Source organism: Adiantum capillus-veneris, chromosome 23 (genome assembly GCF_014529385.1).
Source record: "Adiantum capillus-veneris isolate H3 chromosome 23, ASM1452938v2, whole genome shotgun sequence".
Lineage (NCBI taxonomy): Eukaryota > Viridiplantae > Streptophyta > Polypodiopsida > Polypodiales > Pteridaceae > Adiantum > Adiantum capillus-veneris.
The window spans coordinates 101,590,519-101,604,177 of record NC_140953.1 but is presented as its reverse complement, the minus strand read 5'-3'; positions in this window follow the sequence as shown (position 1 = coordinate 101,604,177).

Here is a 13,659-nt window from a genome sequence, read left to right as displayed (position 1 = left end):
GCCATACCCAACTTCAACAAGCCCTCGAGCCTCTTTTCCTTGCTCGGAGGGTGGCTCCCTATCCGGCTTTCCCTGCTTTTTTTTCTCTCTACCGCTTGCTGTCGACGGCGCCATGCTTTTCTTTTTAAGCCTGTCAACTCCAGCCTTGTTTTATCGATAGCTCCATAATGTAAGTGGTCATTCACACTCACAACTCATGGCCTTGCCTTCGAACTTCTGGGCATACACTGAAACCAAGGCAATGCTAAGCACATTCTTATTGACCAAGGCACTTATTTTTTGTAGCATCCTCACTGTCTCCATGTTATTAGCCATCGCCTATCAACTAAAGCATGCTAATCGTAATTTATCACATCAAAATATTTCGAACGGATGATCCTCCAAACAAGCAGCTTCGCAATCACGTGAAGCACGCGACATCGATGATCTGAACTAGGGACCCTCTTGACTCTCTCTTGACACACTTTTGACAAAAAAGAACTTTAGAAAATTGATTTGCTTCTTGAAGTGTACACCTTTGATATAAATTTCTTCTACTACCATGTCGAGCATGTCTTTGCAATCACGATGATTCCGCCTAAGGAATGATAATATCCAAAAGTCATGTCTTGACAGAGCTTCACATTGTGGAGGCGGAGCGTCCCGACATCCACCCCGTCTAAACCTGCACATCCTCCGGCATGTGCCAACCACATAGCCAAACCCAATAACATAAAACCGGCTACAAAAAATCAACTGCATCCTCTTGAAACCTCAATCTGCACTTGAATATCTTCCTCCTGAACCAAAGGAAACTGCACTACAATATCCTCCAGGATCGAAAGGAAAACTCAAAAACTTTTCATCAATCAAGTAGATCCATCCAATAACACATAAGCATGATCCACTGCAAAGTCTGTAAACCTCTTTCCATAACTTGTAAGTATGATGAACACCACCTGGGTCATATGGTATATATATCAACTGCCATAAGCCGTTCTCACAAACCTGTCCTCGTGGATCAAATGGCTTAAGAAGATATGGCCCAAGCACTAAAGCTGGATTAAAGCGACATGAGCATATATTATGGGTCTCTATCAACATCAAACAACCTTGTTGTAAGCTTGATATTCTTGGATCAAGCAGCAACCGATGACATTGTGCACCCAGAAGAATCCAACCATATTCAACCTGCTTCTTAAGGATCTCAAAATCTCTTGGTTCGAATACCATAGCGAGCACAAAGCATCTATGAGCCTTACAGTGAAGTAAAACTTTCCTTGAATCATAATGTAACACCCAGCTCTCGAAAACATTTGATAGCTTTTGCTCAGCAAGCATACGGGACCACTGCATACCTTTTATCGGTAACCATAATAGCACTGACATAACTATTAATAGAAAAAGTATATGGACCCAACCATAGCCAATACCTTGCCAAAATATTTGAAGAAGCATGTGCATCCCTTGCTTTATCCATAGGGATTTAGCATCATCACCCCCTCTGACTTCATAGCTATCATGAACCTCTGAGTATCTTGCATCAGTGTCAGAGACACTATTACTTGAAACTTCATCCTCACCATGAAAAAGAGCTGTAACTTGTGAATTGTCATCCTCTTTTGGATCAATAGAGGAGTAAATACTCTCATCATCTGTCAAAGAATTGTTGGCTGCTTCCTCTTGAAGCTCATGCAAAATAACACAAGGCGAAACTTCATGGGTATCTTGTACTTTAGTCATGTCAGAAATGTCAGGCACACGAAGAACATCATCTAAGCTGTCTTCATAGATCTCTTCATCCTGTTCCGCTTCACATACTTCTATGGTAGCCAAAGATCCAATGATACTCTGTGAAGACTCTTCATGCACCTCCTCTGAATAGGTTCTAGCAGTAGAGAAATCATCCATAATATGTTGCTCATAAATATCACAATCAGATAAAAAGACATCAATAATGGCATTCTCTTCTCTCAACCCTGACAAGGAAGCATCACTATTCACATCTTCATCCTGCTCTGTGATATCAACACCTGTAAACATATCATTAGAAGCAATTGTAGACTCATATATACCATCATGCACATCCTTTATTGACTCCATAATTTCTGGCACTTCATTTGTTACAGTATAAATATTTTTATCAATGCAATCATCTTCAGGAAATCTGTTGTTCTGCTTGACTTCACATGCTTTCATTGTGCTAAGAGGACCATCAACACCTTGTAACGGAAGTTCTTGAACTTCTTGAGAACAATCCATGCCGCAAAGATTACTAGTATGTGGAACACTGACAATAAAATTTTCACCTTCTTCACAAGAATCAATGATAGAAGTAGCTACCATGTGAGCAAGCTCTGAAAATTTTTCATCAATGGCTTTAGTCGAAATTTTTTATTTACCTGTGCTAGATTAATTGAAGCATGATCCTCTGGGACAAAATCTGGTACTTGCAAAGCTGCATCTGCTTTAGCTTTACTTCTTGCATTAATTTGCTCCCAAAATTCATCATAGCTGATTGTCTGCAATTGATCTCCATCACCTTTACTGAAAGTAACCTGCTTCTGTTGATCCATCTGCTCTATTTCCAAGGCTATGTGTTGGTCACCCACCTGTACAACTGCTTCTTCAAAATTTTCCCAATTATCTGCATACTTATTGATAAGCTTCTGTATCTGATCACGTAATTCTGGAGCAACTAACTGGCCAAAATCCTTGATCATACGCTTAGTTGGAATATCCATAAGCTCCATCTCTGATCTGTAGCATGAAAGATATCCATCACTATCATAACCATCGAATGTATCTCTTTCAACATAAACCTTATCCAATGCTTCTTCCACTTTTTCTTGCTTCATCTCGGCTTCATCTAAAAGAGAAAATCCTTGCGATAAATCTGCCTGGCCCAAAGCAAATTGTTCATAAGTAACCTGATGCTGCTGGTGCTGCTGTAAGAAAGCATCAAATAGTTGCATCATTTGATGCATCATCTTTACTTGAGATGTCGTCGTCATCTTCTCTGACAAAATTTCCCACCCCGGCTCACTTCGTGTCGGGTTCACCAAAGATGTCGGGGGATTTTTATGTTCATGAGTTGAGCCAGGTCAGCACCGGGCTGTTCGCTGTGGAAAACGGTGAGAGAAAGATGCACATCTCAAGAGAATATAGCACAAAAGAACACCTTGAATTGAATTACTTAAATGAACTAAAATATGAATACAAAAAGGTAACTTGATCGCAATACGCAACAAGTGCTCTTGAACTTGCCGAGACTATGAGCGGAAGTGCAAATGCCAAATCTGTATGGCCTCAATGCCCTTGCCTTGCTCTTCCCGACCACCTTCATGTGCACTTACTTTGCCGTCGCTTGCTTCGGTCTTCTTTTAACTGAAACAAAGCTCAGAAATCTACTAAAGATATGCTTCTCCAGAACATGGTAGTTCGTCGGCTCCAACCAAGTCCTTTATCTACTGCAGTTGACGCTCACTTTTCTTCCTTGCTCTCATTCTCAACCTACTCCCGATATCTTCCCCGGGCAGGATTTTCTCGTCTTTAAACCTTTGCTATGTGGTACCTCCTCATCACTCCCACAAAGCTCTAGCATGACATCCAAAAGCCGCCTATGATTGAGCTCCACCTCATAGTCTCCAATATTCAGCTTGTCAAGGTTCTCTGTCAACACTTTCAGTACCTCAAAATCAGGAACCATTGATTCATATGCCCAACAATATCAAAATTACACTAGTAGAACTCCCTTGATTTTACCTTATGATCCTCCTGCTCTTCCAAAATCTCGTTGGATCCCTCCTCCTCGTCGCGTGCCTCGGCGGCTCTCTGTCTTCACTTGCGGACCCCACCACCCGACGCTCTCAATCGATCCTACAGTGGCAATGTCGCCAGCGGACCCCCGCTTGAGAAGACAATTACTCTGACGACTCCACCACTTGGCACTCTCAGCTCGTGCAGTTACCGACTCGACAACCTGGCTCTCACACCTACGCTACTCTCGCTTGCAGAAATCCCTCACGCTGCTCTTGCTACTGCAACTGACGCCACTTCCTTCATTCGTCACCAGATACCTTGCTGCCTGCCAACGAAGGCCATACCCAACATCCGGCTTTCCCTGCTTTTTTCTCTCTCTACCGGTTGCTGTCGACGGCGCCATGCTTTTATTTTTAAGCCTGTCAACTCCTCGAAATTATTATCCAACCTTGTTTTATTGATAGCTCCATAATGTAAGTGGTCATTCACACTCACAACTCATGGCCTTGCCTTCGAACTTCTCGGCATACAGTGAAACCAAGGCAATGCTAAGCACATTCTTATTGACCAAGGCACTTATTTTTTGTAGCATCCTCACTGTCTCCATGTTATTAGCCATCGCCTATCAACTAAAGCATGCTAATTGCAGCTTATCACATCAAAATATTTCGAATGGATGATCCTCCAAACAAGCAGCTTCGCAATCACTTGAAGCACGCGGCATCGATGATCTGAAGTGGGGACCCTCTTGATTCTCTCTTGACATACTTTTGACAAAAAAGAACTTTAGAAAATTGATTTGCTTCTTGAAGTGTACACCTTTTATATAAATTTCTTCTACTACCATGTCGAGCATGTCTTTGCAATCACGATGATTCCGCCTAAGGAATGATAATATCCAAAAGTCATGTCCTGACAGAGCTTCACATTGTGGAGGCGGAGCGTCATGACAACATCTCCTACTAGAAAATGTGATGAACCACTCACAACATGGTGTGACATGGAAAGCAGCATTGCTATCTAGTAACCACTGTGAAGCAAGTATGATGTCCATATACATATGTGCAAGTATGATGTCCATATACATATGTGCAAGAGGTACCCTCGAGGCAAGCATGATACCATTGACACTGACATAGACTACCAATGTAATTGCCTCTCTAACATGTGTCAAAGAAGTACCTGCATCATGCATACATCTCTGCTGCTATCTCATATGTCTAAATCAATGGTGCCTAATGTGCCCTGTGTGACCACAATGCCAACAACGCAAGTATCGACAAGAACAAGATAGTTGTCTCTCACTGTCACACATGTTTGCTGCCATAAGTGAATGCCAAAATGGAACAAAGTGGGGCATCACTCAACCACTGCATAATCATGAAAACCATGACCAATAGCATCAAAATTGATGCTCACATATGCATAAAACAACTCCACAATCTACTATCTGCAAGCATATAATCTGGGACAAATTGCTCAACCGAGTGTAAAGCGCATAACCATGTACACAAGTAGAGAGCAAACTAGCTCAAAACACATTTCGCAAGAGAAACTGCCTGCAATAATCTGCAAAAACGTGTGAAACATGTGACTGTCTATCTGTATCCACAAAAGCATACACTAATCTTCACTCCTACGAGAGTGGGTACGTACAAGACCCCCAAATTGTTTCCAAGATGACAAAACTGTCAAATGAGAGTAAACACTTGATCACTGTTAAAGGGAATATATCGACCATTGTACAAGATGGCATAACACTGCAAAATTTTATGGTAAGAAGATGGGGAAAAACAAAAAGAGTTTCCTTTGCAAGCTGAGCCAAAACTCAACGCAAACCGCAAGCCAAAAAAACTACAGATAACTGCCAGAGTGGGAGTAGACTCGACCACTAAACCATCAGAGAGTAAAGTGCAGATATGTGAAAAATATGGCAAGAATTTGGGGACAAATGGACAAAATTTCCCCTGTATTTTGAGCAAAATCTCACCAAAAACTGCACCAAAATAGACACTAATGTCTCAGTAAATAGATCCACAAATGGCATACATGCACTACCAAAACCCTGGCAAATTGACTCACTCTTGGATGAGTGGCTCTATGGACGTGTACATGTCTTGAACCTGGTACCTGTGAGCTATAGCTAGCTCAAAATGTATCCACAAATGCATACATAGCATGACACTGCACAAGACTGTGCCAAAATCTCTCTGGAATGCTCCACACAATCGTACATGAGCACTACATGTGTTTCATTAGTTGTGCTGGAAAGACTGTGCACCTGCGAGTAGAATTGATGGGAAACTGGCACACACTACCTCATCAATTGGTAAACTTGTCAACTAGAAACACCTTCCAAGAGCTCAATGCGCTCGAGGAAAAACCCACTTCGGAATGGACCGTTGGAGTCGTATGTGTCGATGTGTGCCATTGAAGCCAAAAACTGGGGAATCATTGAAGCCAAAATGCCATGGAGAGTACGTCACAGTCAGGCTGCTCTAGATGGGGGACTAGAGGAGAGTCAATGCCTCTCTAACTCTTCAGTCTCCTGCAATGCCGCTCTAACTCTTCAGTCTCCTGCAATGTCGAGGTTGGGAAGCAGAGGATGTTCGTCGGAGCCAAAACCGCTTCAAAATGAGTGCATGGAAGGGAGGTTGATGGCAAAGCTACGTTGGAGGAGAGCGAAAACCGCTCTCTCTATGTCAAAGCCCAGGAAAATATCATCGATGCCACCTTCCATCGCCAGACGAAAGCGCCAATATCGTAGTCTCATGTGGTCGAGGCCAAAGCCGAGCCGCCAAATCAATGTTAAAAAGTGACATTGAGAAGAAGCTACCACGAGAGAAACTGGCAAGTGGATGTCGTGGGTATGCCAAAACGCCCCTTGTCTAACATTGGTATCAAGAGCAAAGTTACTATTTTTGGGAAGGACAAGCGTGGTGTTTTGGAGCCCACAAAAAGCTTTGCATGAGTTGCATGCCGGGGTCAAGAGCACCGTGGAGCTCATCTCCTGTGAGGGGGACGGCAAAGATGGGACTGCGTGGGCAAGCGCCCTTGGCAAGGAGAGCCGCCGGGTGAAGGAAGCTCAAACTGAGTGCGCAAGGGCTCTACGACATCGCGTCGGGCTACTGGATAATTTACGACACAGTGCCAAAGCCCGCTTCACATCGTATCAACCACCATCTCCTTCCCCACTGAATCACGCGCTATTGCTCACGCCATGGAGTTTTTGGAGCTCTGGTTTCATACTTAAAACGCCTAAGGCCCTTGGCCTTAGGACTTTCAATTTGGTACTAGAGGTGATACACACCCCACAGCAAGTAAAGAGCTCCGACCCCCGGAGTTCGTAAGCATACATCCGAGGGGATCGAAGGCAGGGCAAGCGAGTACACACACACACAAATTTTATGTGTACTATCTGCAAAAAATCATAAAATTAATAAAGCGTCTCAAGGGGATTCATAAGCGACGTTATTTCTCAAAATTGATTGCCGTCGAAAGCAATACCACTCAAACTCGATTCGGCTACAACGGGTTCAAAGCGAGTCCCTACACGGTTGCTTGTCACGCCAAGTAGCTCCTTAGACAATGAACCCACTATTCTAGTCAAGGTAGTTACTAGGGCAAAGGACAAGAGGAACATGCCCAATAGTGCAAGTGAGTTATGTCTTTTAAAGACTCCAAGAAAGAGAGACACTGACGTTGTGGGCTTAGAAGACAACAACAATGAAGGGAAGTTGAGAATAAGGCTCAAAAAATGGTCAAGGATATGGCTCAGTCAATGTCATCAAAGTTTAAGGAATCAAGACCAAGATTGGGAGGATCAATGTTGGTAGACAAGTATATAAACCTATCAATGCCATCTTGGAAACATTTCGGATGGAAAATGGGTCAAACACTGGAAACAGAATGGGAAAACTATCCAACACCTTACATGGAATCTGCAAATCTCAAAGCTTATAAAAACTTGGTACAAATCGTGCAACCAATGCTAGAAACACAAAAACCAAAATTTGAAAATCTTTGGAGGTCCAGAAAAAAACAAAACAAAATCAAATTCAAAGGAAACTAGAGACACTAAGGGATTCTTTAGTTAAAATTTACAAACACGAATTGATAGTTCCAAATAGTTAGGATGGGCTTATAGTAGGAATCCCCATAATGGAGGAAGATTGGCCAAATCATCTATGGAAAAGACTTAGAGAAGTGAATGATGGAAGCCTAACCCTGAAATCAACTCCAATTGAAGAAGGGTGGTTAAAAAAACCACCCATGGAGCTAGATGGATAACCTTTGTATGGAGATTGGGGATAAGAGCGATCAAGCCTTTAATAAGCCCAAACACTCAAGACTTTACCATCATACTTGGGTGAAAACAAAGACAAATCATTGGTATGCAAGACCACAAAATTGAATCGAGAAAAACGGACTTCAGATGTGAAGAACTCGTAGACCATCATGTCGATACATATTCAATGTACCATCACATTGGGTGAGTTGTTGAAGATAAGACTAAATTTATGGAAAGATCTACAAGACACCTTAGGAAAAATGGACATAACGACAATAACCAAAGGAAACATTGAAGAGTCATTTAAAGAAGAATCTCATGAAAAAATTATCAAATATGTATCTACGAACAAAGTAATAGATTACTACATTCCCCTTGCAGTAATAGATTATTGTAAAGGAAACAAAGGGAATACATATCTTTTGATACAATATAACGATGTAACAACCATGGCTATTTTAGATAGTGGTGATAGGTATTGCCATCACAATGAAAGTAGTTTGGGAAATTCGTGCACTTAGGCAGACTCGGATGAAACTGCAATTGACAGATGGACACGTTGAAAAAACTATGGGATTATTAGAAAATGTGATAATTAATTAGCTCTTGCAAGATTGACTATCAGCACATTTTTGCCATTGTAGGCTTTGGAAAAATATTGAATTATGAAATCATCTTGGAATGACTTTTCATGATGTAAATATAGGCTATCCAAGACAAGGGAAATGATTATATTTACTTGAAATAGGTTGGATCGATTACGTAGGTAAACCTAAAAGTCCATTCATATAATAGTGTCCTGAAGACACCAATCCAAGATCTGGATTCCAATACTTCGGCCAAAACTAAATTGCCATCATGGTTGAACAAAGACACACCAATTTGGATCATGCATGGAGCCTCTGAGAATGATAGTTTATGATAAGAGGATTGCATCTTGGATCAAGATATAAATGACATTGATGATATGTCAAAACCATTTCCGCAACATTTGTTCAATTCATTTGACTGGAATCAAGTTTTGCCACTATGAATGTATTTTTTAACGAGTCCACGCCTATCCAATTTTTTGATGAAGAAGGCTATGACATTGTTCCCATCCAAATGGTGACAATTGACCTTTTGGATGAGCAACACACTTTTTCAAATCACTATTATGATGCCATCAATGAGCTAGAGGAGTAACCACTCATAACGTTTTTTCAAATCACTATTATGATGCCATTGATGAGCACATGAGAGCAAAACTACTACTGCAAGGAGGGGAGGAAAAGTTTTTTAAATTTTCAAATGAGCATCAAAGACGTTGTTTGGAAACAAGAAAACTCGAACACCTCTATAGCGTTGTCACCCAAGAGCGTTGAAAGAGAACTAGGAGAACACCAAAAGCTTTGGAAAACTCATTTGAAACACCACTAACACTACAAGAGGTTGTGTGCTCTTGTGACGCTGTTAGCGACGGAAATACACTGGGTTTTTATAACCCCCGGCGTCGCTAAAACCGTCGCTAATAGCGTCTCTACGAGAGCGTCGCTATTGGCGTCGCTATAAGCGTCGCTATATAGAGACGCTCATAGCGACCGTCATAGCGACGGTTATAGCGACGTTTACACAGAAGTCTATAGCGATGCTCATAGCGACGCTACAGAGCCATAAATAGCGATGGTTATAGCGACGCCCGATAGAATTTTGTTTTGGTGACAGGGCATTGAATGCCCTGCCACCCATCAAGCATATTGTACTTGATTCACTTTTTAAAAAAAGTGCAAGGGTAGATAATAGACCCAAAATAGTCACCCACAAGACGCATTGTTTGCAAAATTGACAAGCGTAAAATTGACAATTGTACACATCATAGGCAAAATGAATTGATTGGCAAATGTAATAATGACAATTGTACAACATCATAGACATAAAGAATTGATTGGCAAAATGAACTGCGGTGAAAAATGTAATAATATACATGGTTCGAAAAGACGTATAAAATCCGTCTCATGATACATAAGCTATGAGAAACCCTAAACTAATGCTATCTAGCTACGGCTAAACTGACGTCGTCTAGTCAGACGTCTCATCGCGTCCAAGCGGCGTATCTGTCGGATTCTGCAAAAAAAGACAATAAGACAGCTTTCAGTAAGTATAAACATATAACGACATTTATAAAACAATACAAAAAATAGAAAAGAGTAAACCCTAATACTAACCATGCCACCACGAGAACTGAGAATGTCCATCAGGGTGTTTAAGCCCTTCCTGCCTACGTACTCGCGCTCGTACGGTGTGGGATCACGTCCTGTCATCAACCACTGTCAAAACATACAAAGATTTCATTATGTTAGAATTAAAAAACTCATAAACCCTAAACTATCGAACATAAAGAGCAATGCGAACACACTTACAAAATCGGCCTCAAATGATGCCCATCCACCGCTCCCCAAGTGGTGCGAGCTCCCTGCCTCTACTCGCGCTCTAGTTGCATCCTTTTGTTGCTTCCACTTGTCGGGATTCTCACGCGCTGATTTCTTCGCATTCTTCCAATCTTCTTTGGCCAGCAAATCTGGCCTGTTCCACCCATGCTTGATTGCTTTTTGCACTTCGGAACGCTTGTGTTTGCAGTATTCGCGCATTCGAATCTTCATCAGGTCTTCATTGAAGCGTTGATCCCGTGTTGGAATGGGAAACTCATCATGAAGTATGCTGATGACTCTGTTTTTTAAATCACTTGGTACTTCACTCCATTTGTTTAGTATGTAGTGTCTAAACAGCTGAGAGCAAAGACCACGCATGCGCGAGATCACCTTCTTGCCGTCATCATCCATGATGATGCCGCCGCTGAAGTCGACGGAGTAAGGCAAGCCCTCTGGCCGGTGACGCGTGCAGCAATGATATTAAAGTCCACATTTTATGCAATGATATTAAAGTTCACTATGAACGTACCTGACACATTTTATGCCAATTGTGTGACTTCAAACCGGTAAGCTTTCCTTCTTTAGTAAAACACGTTCGGAGCGAGTGCATTACGCCAGTGGGGGTCCGCAAAGATCGAATGGTCTCTTTTACTTTGTGTTCTTGGGCTCCTGTGAAAATCCATGGTGCTTTAGGGAGTTTTATCGATCCATCAGACGCTGTTTGCGGCCAATATTGCTCCATTCGATCCACATTTCTAAGGTCAACTCTGGCTCCCAAAGTATCTTTCTTGCCGGTCAGATGGTCCCATAGTAGATTACCCACATTCTTGAATATGTGCATTGGATCGAGCAAGTGATTGATCATGAGTCGGGGCCAGTATGGTAACTCGTACCATAGAGATAGTCTCTTCATCCCTGGAGGAAATCCGTCATCGCACATCTCCTTCTGCTCTAACCATGCTTGTGCAGACATCCTTGGTGGCTCTCTTCCCAAAAAGCTGTCACGTAACACATGATTCTCTGGAAGATACGCTTGATGACCTTCGTAGATTTGCTTCTTCAGTGAGAGCGCCCTACGTGCATTCAGTCTAGGTCCACATGTGACACATGCTCTGTATCCGCTTGTTTGAAGCCCTGCATGTATACACATGATAATAGATCAACTATGGGAAAAAACAAGATTTACAGTGTCTGAGTGAGGAGTGTCAATAGATCACCTGAGCATTCTGTTAGCCTGGGATAGTCATGCATGGTCCACATTAGAATGCCTCTGATCAAAGCATTCCGTCGTCTTGTGTGTCGGCTCATATCCACCACCTCTATGCTAATCCACAATTGTTGTAGCTCTTCCAATAGTGGATGAAGATACACATCCATATTCTCCACTTTATATCGCCCTAGCACAATCAAGCTTAGCCATAGGTGCCCCTTCTTCGTAGTCAACCACGGGGGAATGTTGTAGTTGACGATGACAATGGGCCATACACTGTAATTAAGATGTTGATCTTTGACCAAATGGATTTACGCCATCCATAGCCAGGCCTAAGCGCAAGTTTCGAGCTTCCCTGGCAAAATCCGACCATGTTCCATCTATATGTTTCCAGGCTGCGCAATCTGCAAGAATTCGTAGCACACCATCCGAAGATTTATTCTCCTCATGCCATGATGCTAGGGCGGTCATGGACTTACATTCGAAGAAATGCTTGATGCGAGGAAGCAGAGGAAAATGTCGCAAAACCTTTTGTGGAATTTTTGTCCCGTGGAGATCTACTCGATATCTTTCGGAATCACATTTCGGACACTTCTCCATGTCTATGTATTCCCCTCTGAAAAGAATGCAGTCATTAGGACAAGCGTGGATAGAATTGTAATCCATCCCCAAGTTTCGCAAAATCTTTCTTGCTTCATCTCAGGAATCTGGCATCACATTGTCAGCTGGTAATATGTGCTCTTTAAGCAATCTACACAACATAAAAAATACGATACAGTCGTGTAAAAATCTATCAGATCATTATACATTTAGAGTTTTATTAAAGTAAACTAATTGTAATAGATCACCTGACAAGCGCTGTGACGCTAGTGTCACTCCATCCAAACTTTGCCTGCATGTTGAGGAGAACCAGGAGTGCTTTCAATCTAGACATACGTGCTCCATTATACAATGGCGTATCAGCTTCACTTTTCATATCATCATATATAGATAAGCCTTTCTGAATCCATGATCGTCTCGATCATTTCATCAATCTCGGGCTCAAACATTGCCTCGTTGGGAATGTGCTCTGCATGATCATCCCCCGAGCTGTCAGAGGCTACATCTTGTGGCCTCACATATGCTGCTTGACCAAAGCGCCTGCGAACACGTCTATTGGGTTGCAAGATTGCTGCTTGTTGGCCAGCGTCAGAGTCCGACGAGTTATAATTGGCAACAACTCGATCTATAATAGATGGATCGAACTCGCCAAATTCGCGAACGTGCTGCAAAGAAACACGTCTTGTCCGTCGCACAGCATGCTTGCATTGATTACAAGGACATAAGACCCTCGTTGAGAGATAGGTGTTTCGGTTGGACGGTCCCACATCCTCGTCACTACTCATAATGAGGATAAAAATCTTATAACCTGGACAAAAAATTTAATATTCTATTGGCATTCTTCGTCTTATCTCTCTCTCTCTCTCTCTCTCTCTCTACCTCACATTCTCTAGTCATGTCCAATCCCCGCACACCTCGGTCTAGAGGTGCACGGAAATCAGAACCACTGGGTTATAATCTCGTCTTTATTGGTCAATACCTATATTTGTGGGTACAAGAAATCTACAGACCCACGTCTACATGATATTGCATGTAGTAGACAAAACCCCTTTGCCTCTTCTCTAGCTGTAGCACTTCACAGCATCTTAACATCTTTTCACAGTGGATCTTTTCACTATTCGTCTAACTCTAAACCCTAAACCGTAAGTAATTCTTGCGTGGACTCGATCTAATGTAAATAAGCATAAATCTAAATAAACGTAAATCTAACTAAAAATAAACCTAAATCTAATTTAACGTAAGTCTACATCTAACCTAATCTTTAACGTCTTTTGGGATAGTTTCCTACGACGTTAAAACTCTCTTCTTCTTGTGTGTGTGTGTGTGGGGGGGGGGGTAAACCTAAATAAACCTAAGTCTAATCTAATATAACATAAATCTAAATCTAACGTAAATTATGTTATATTAAA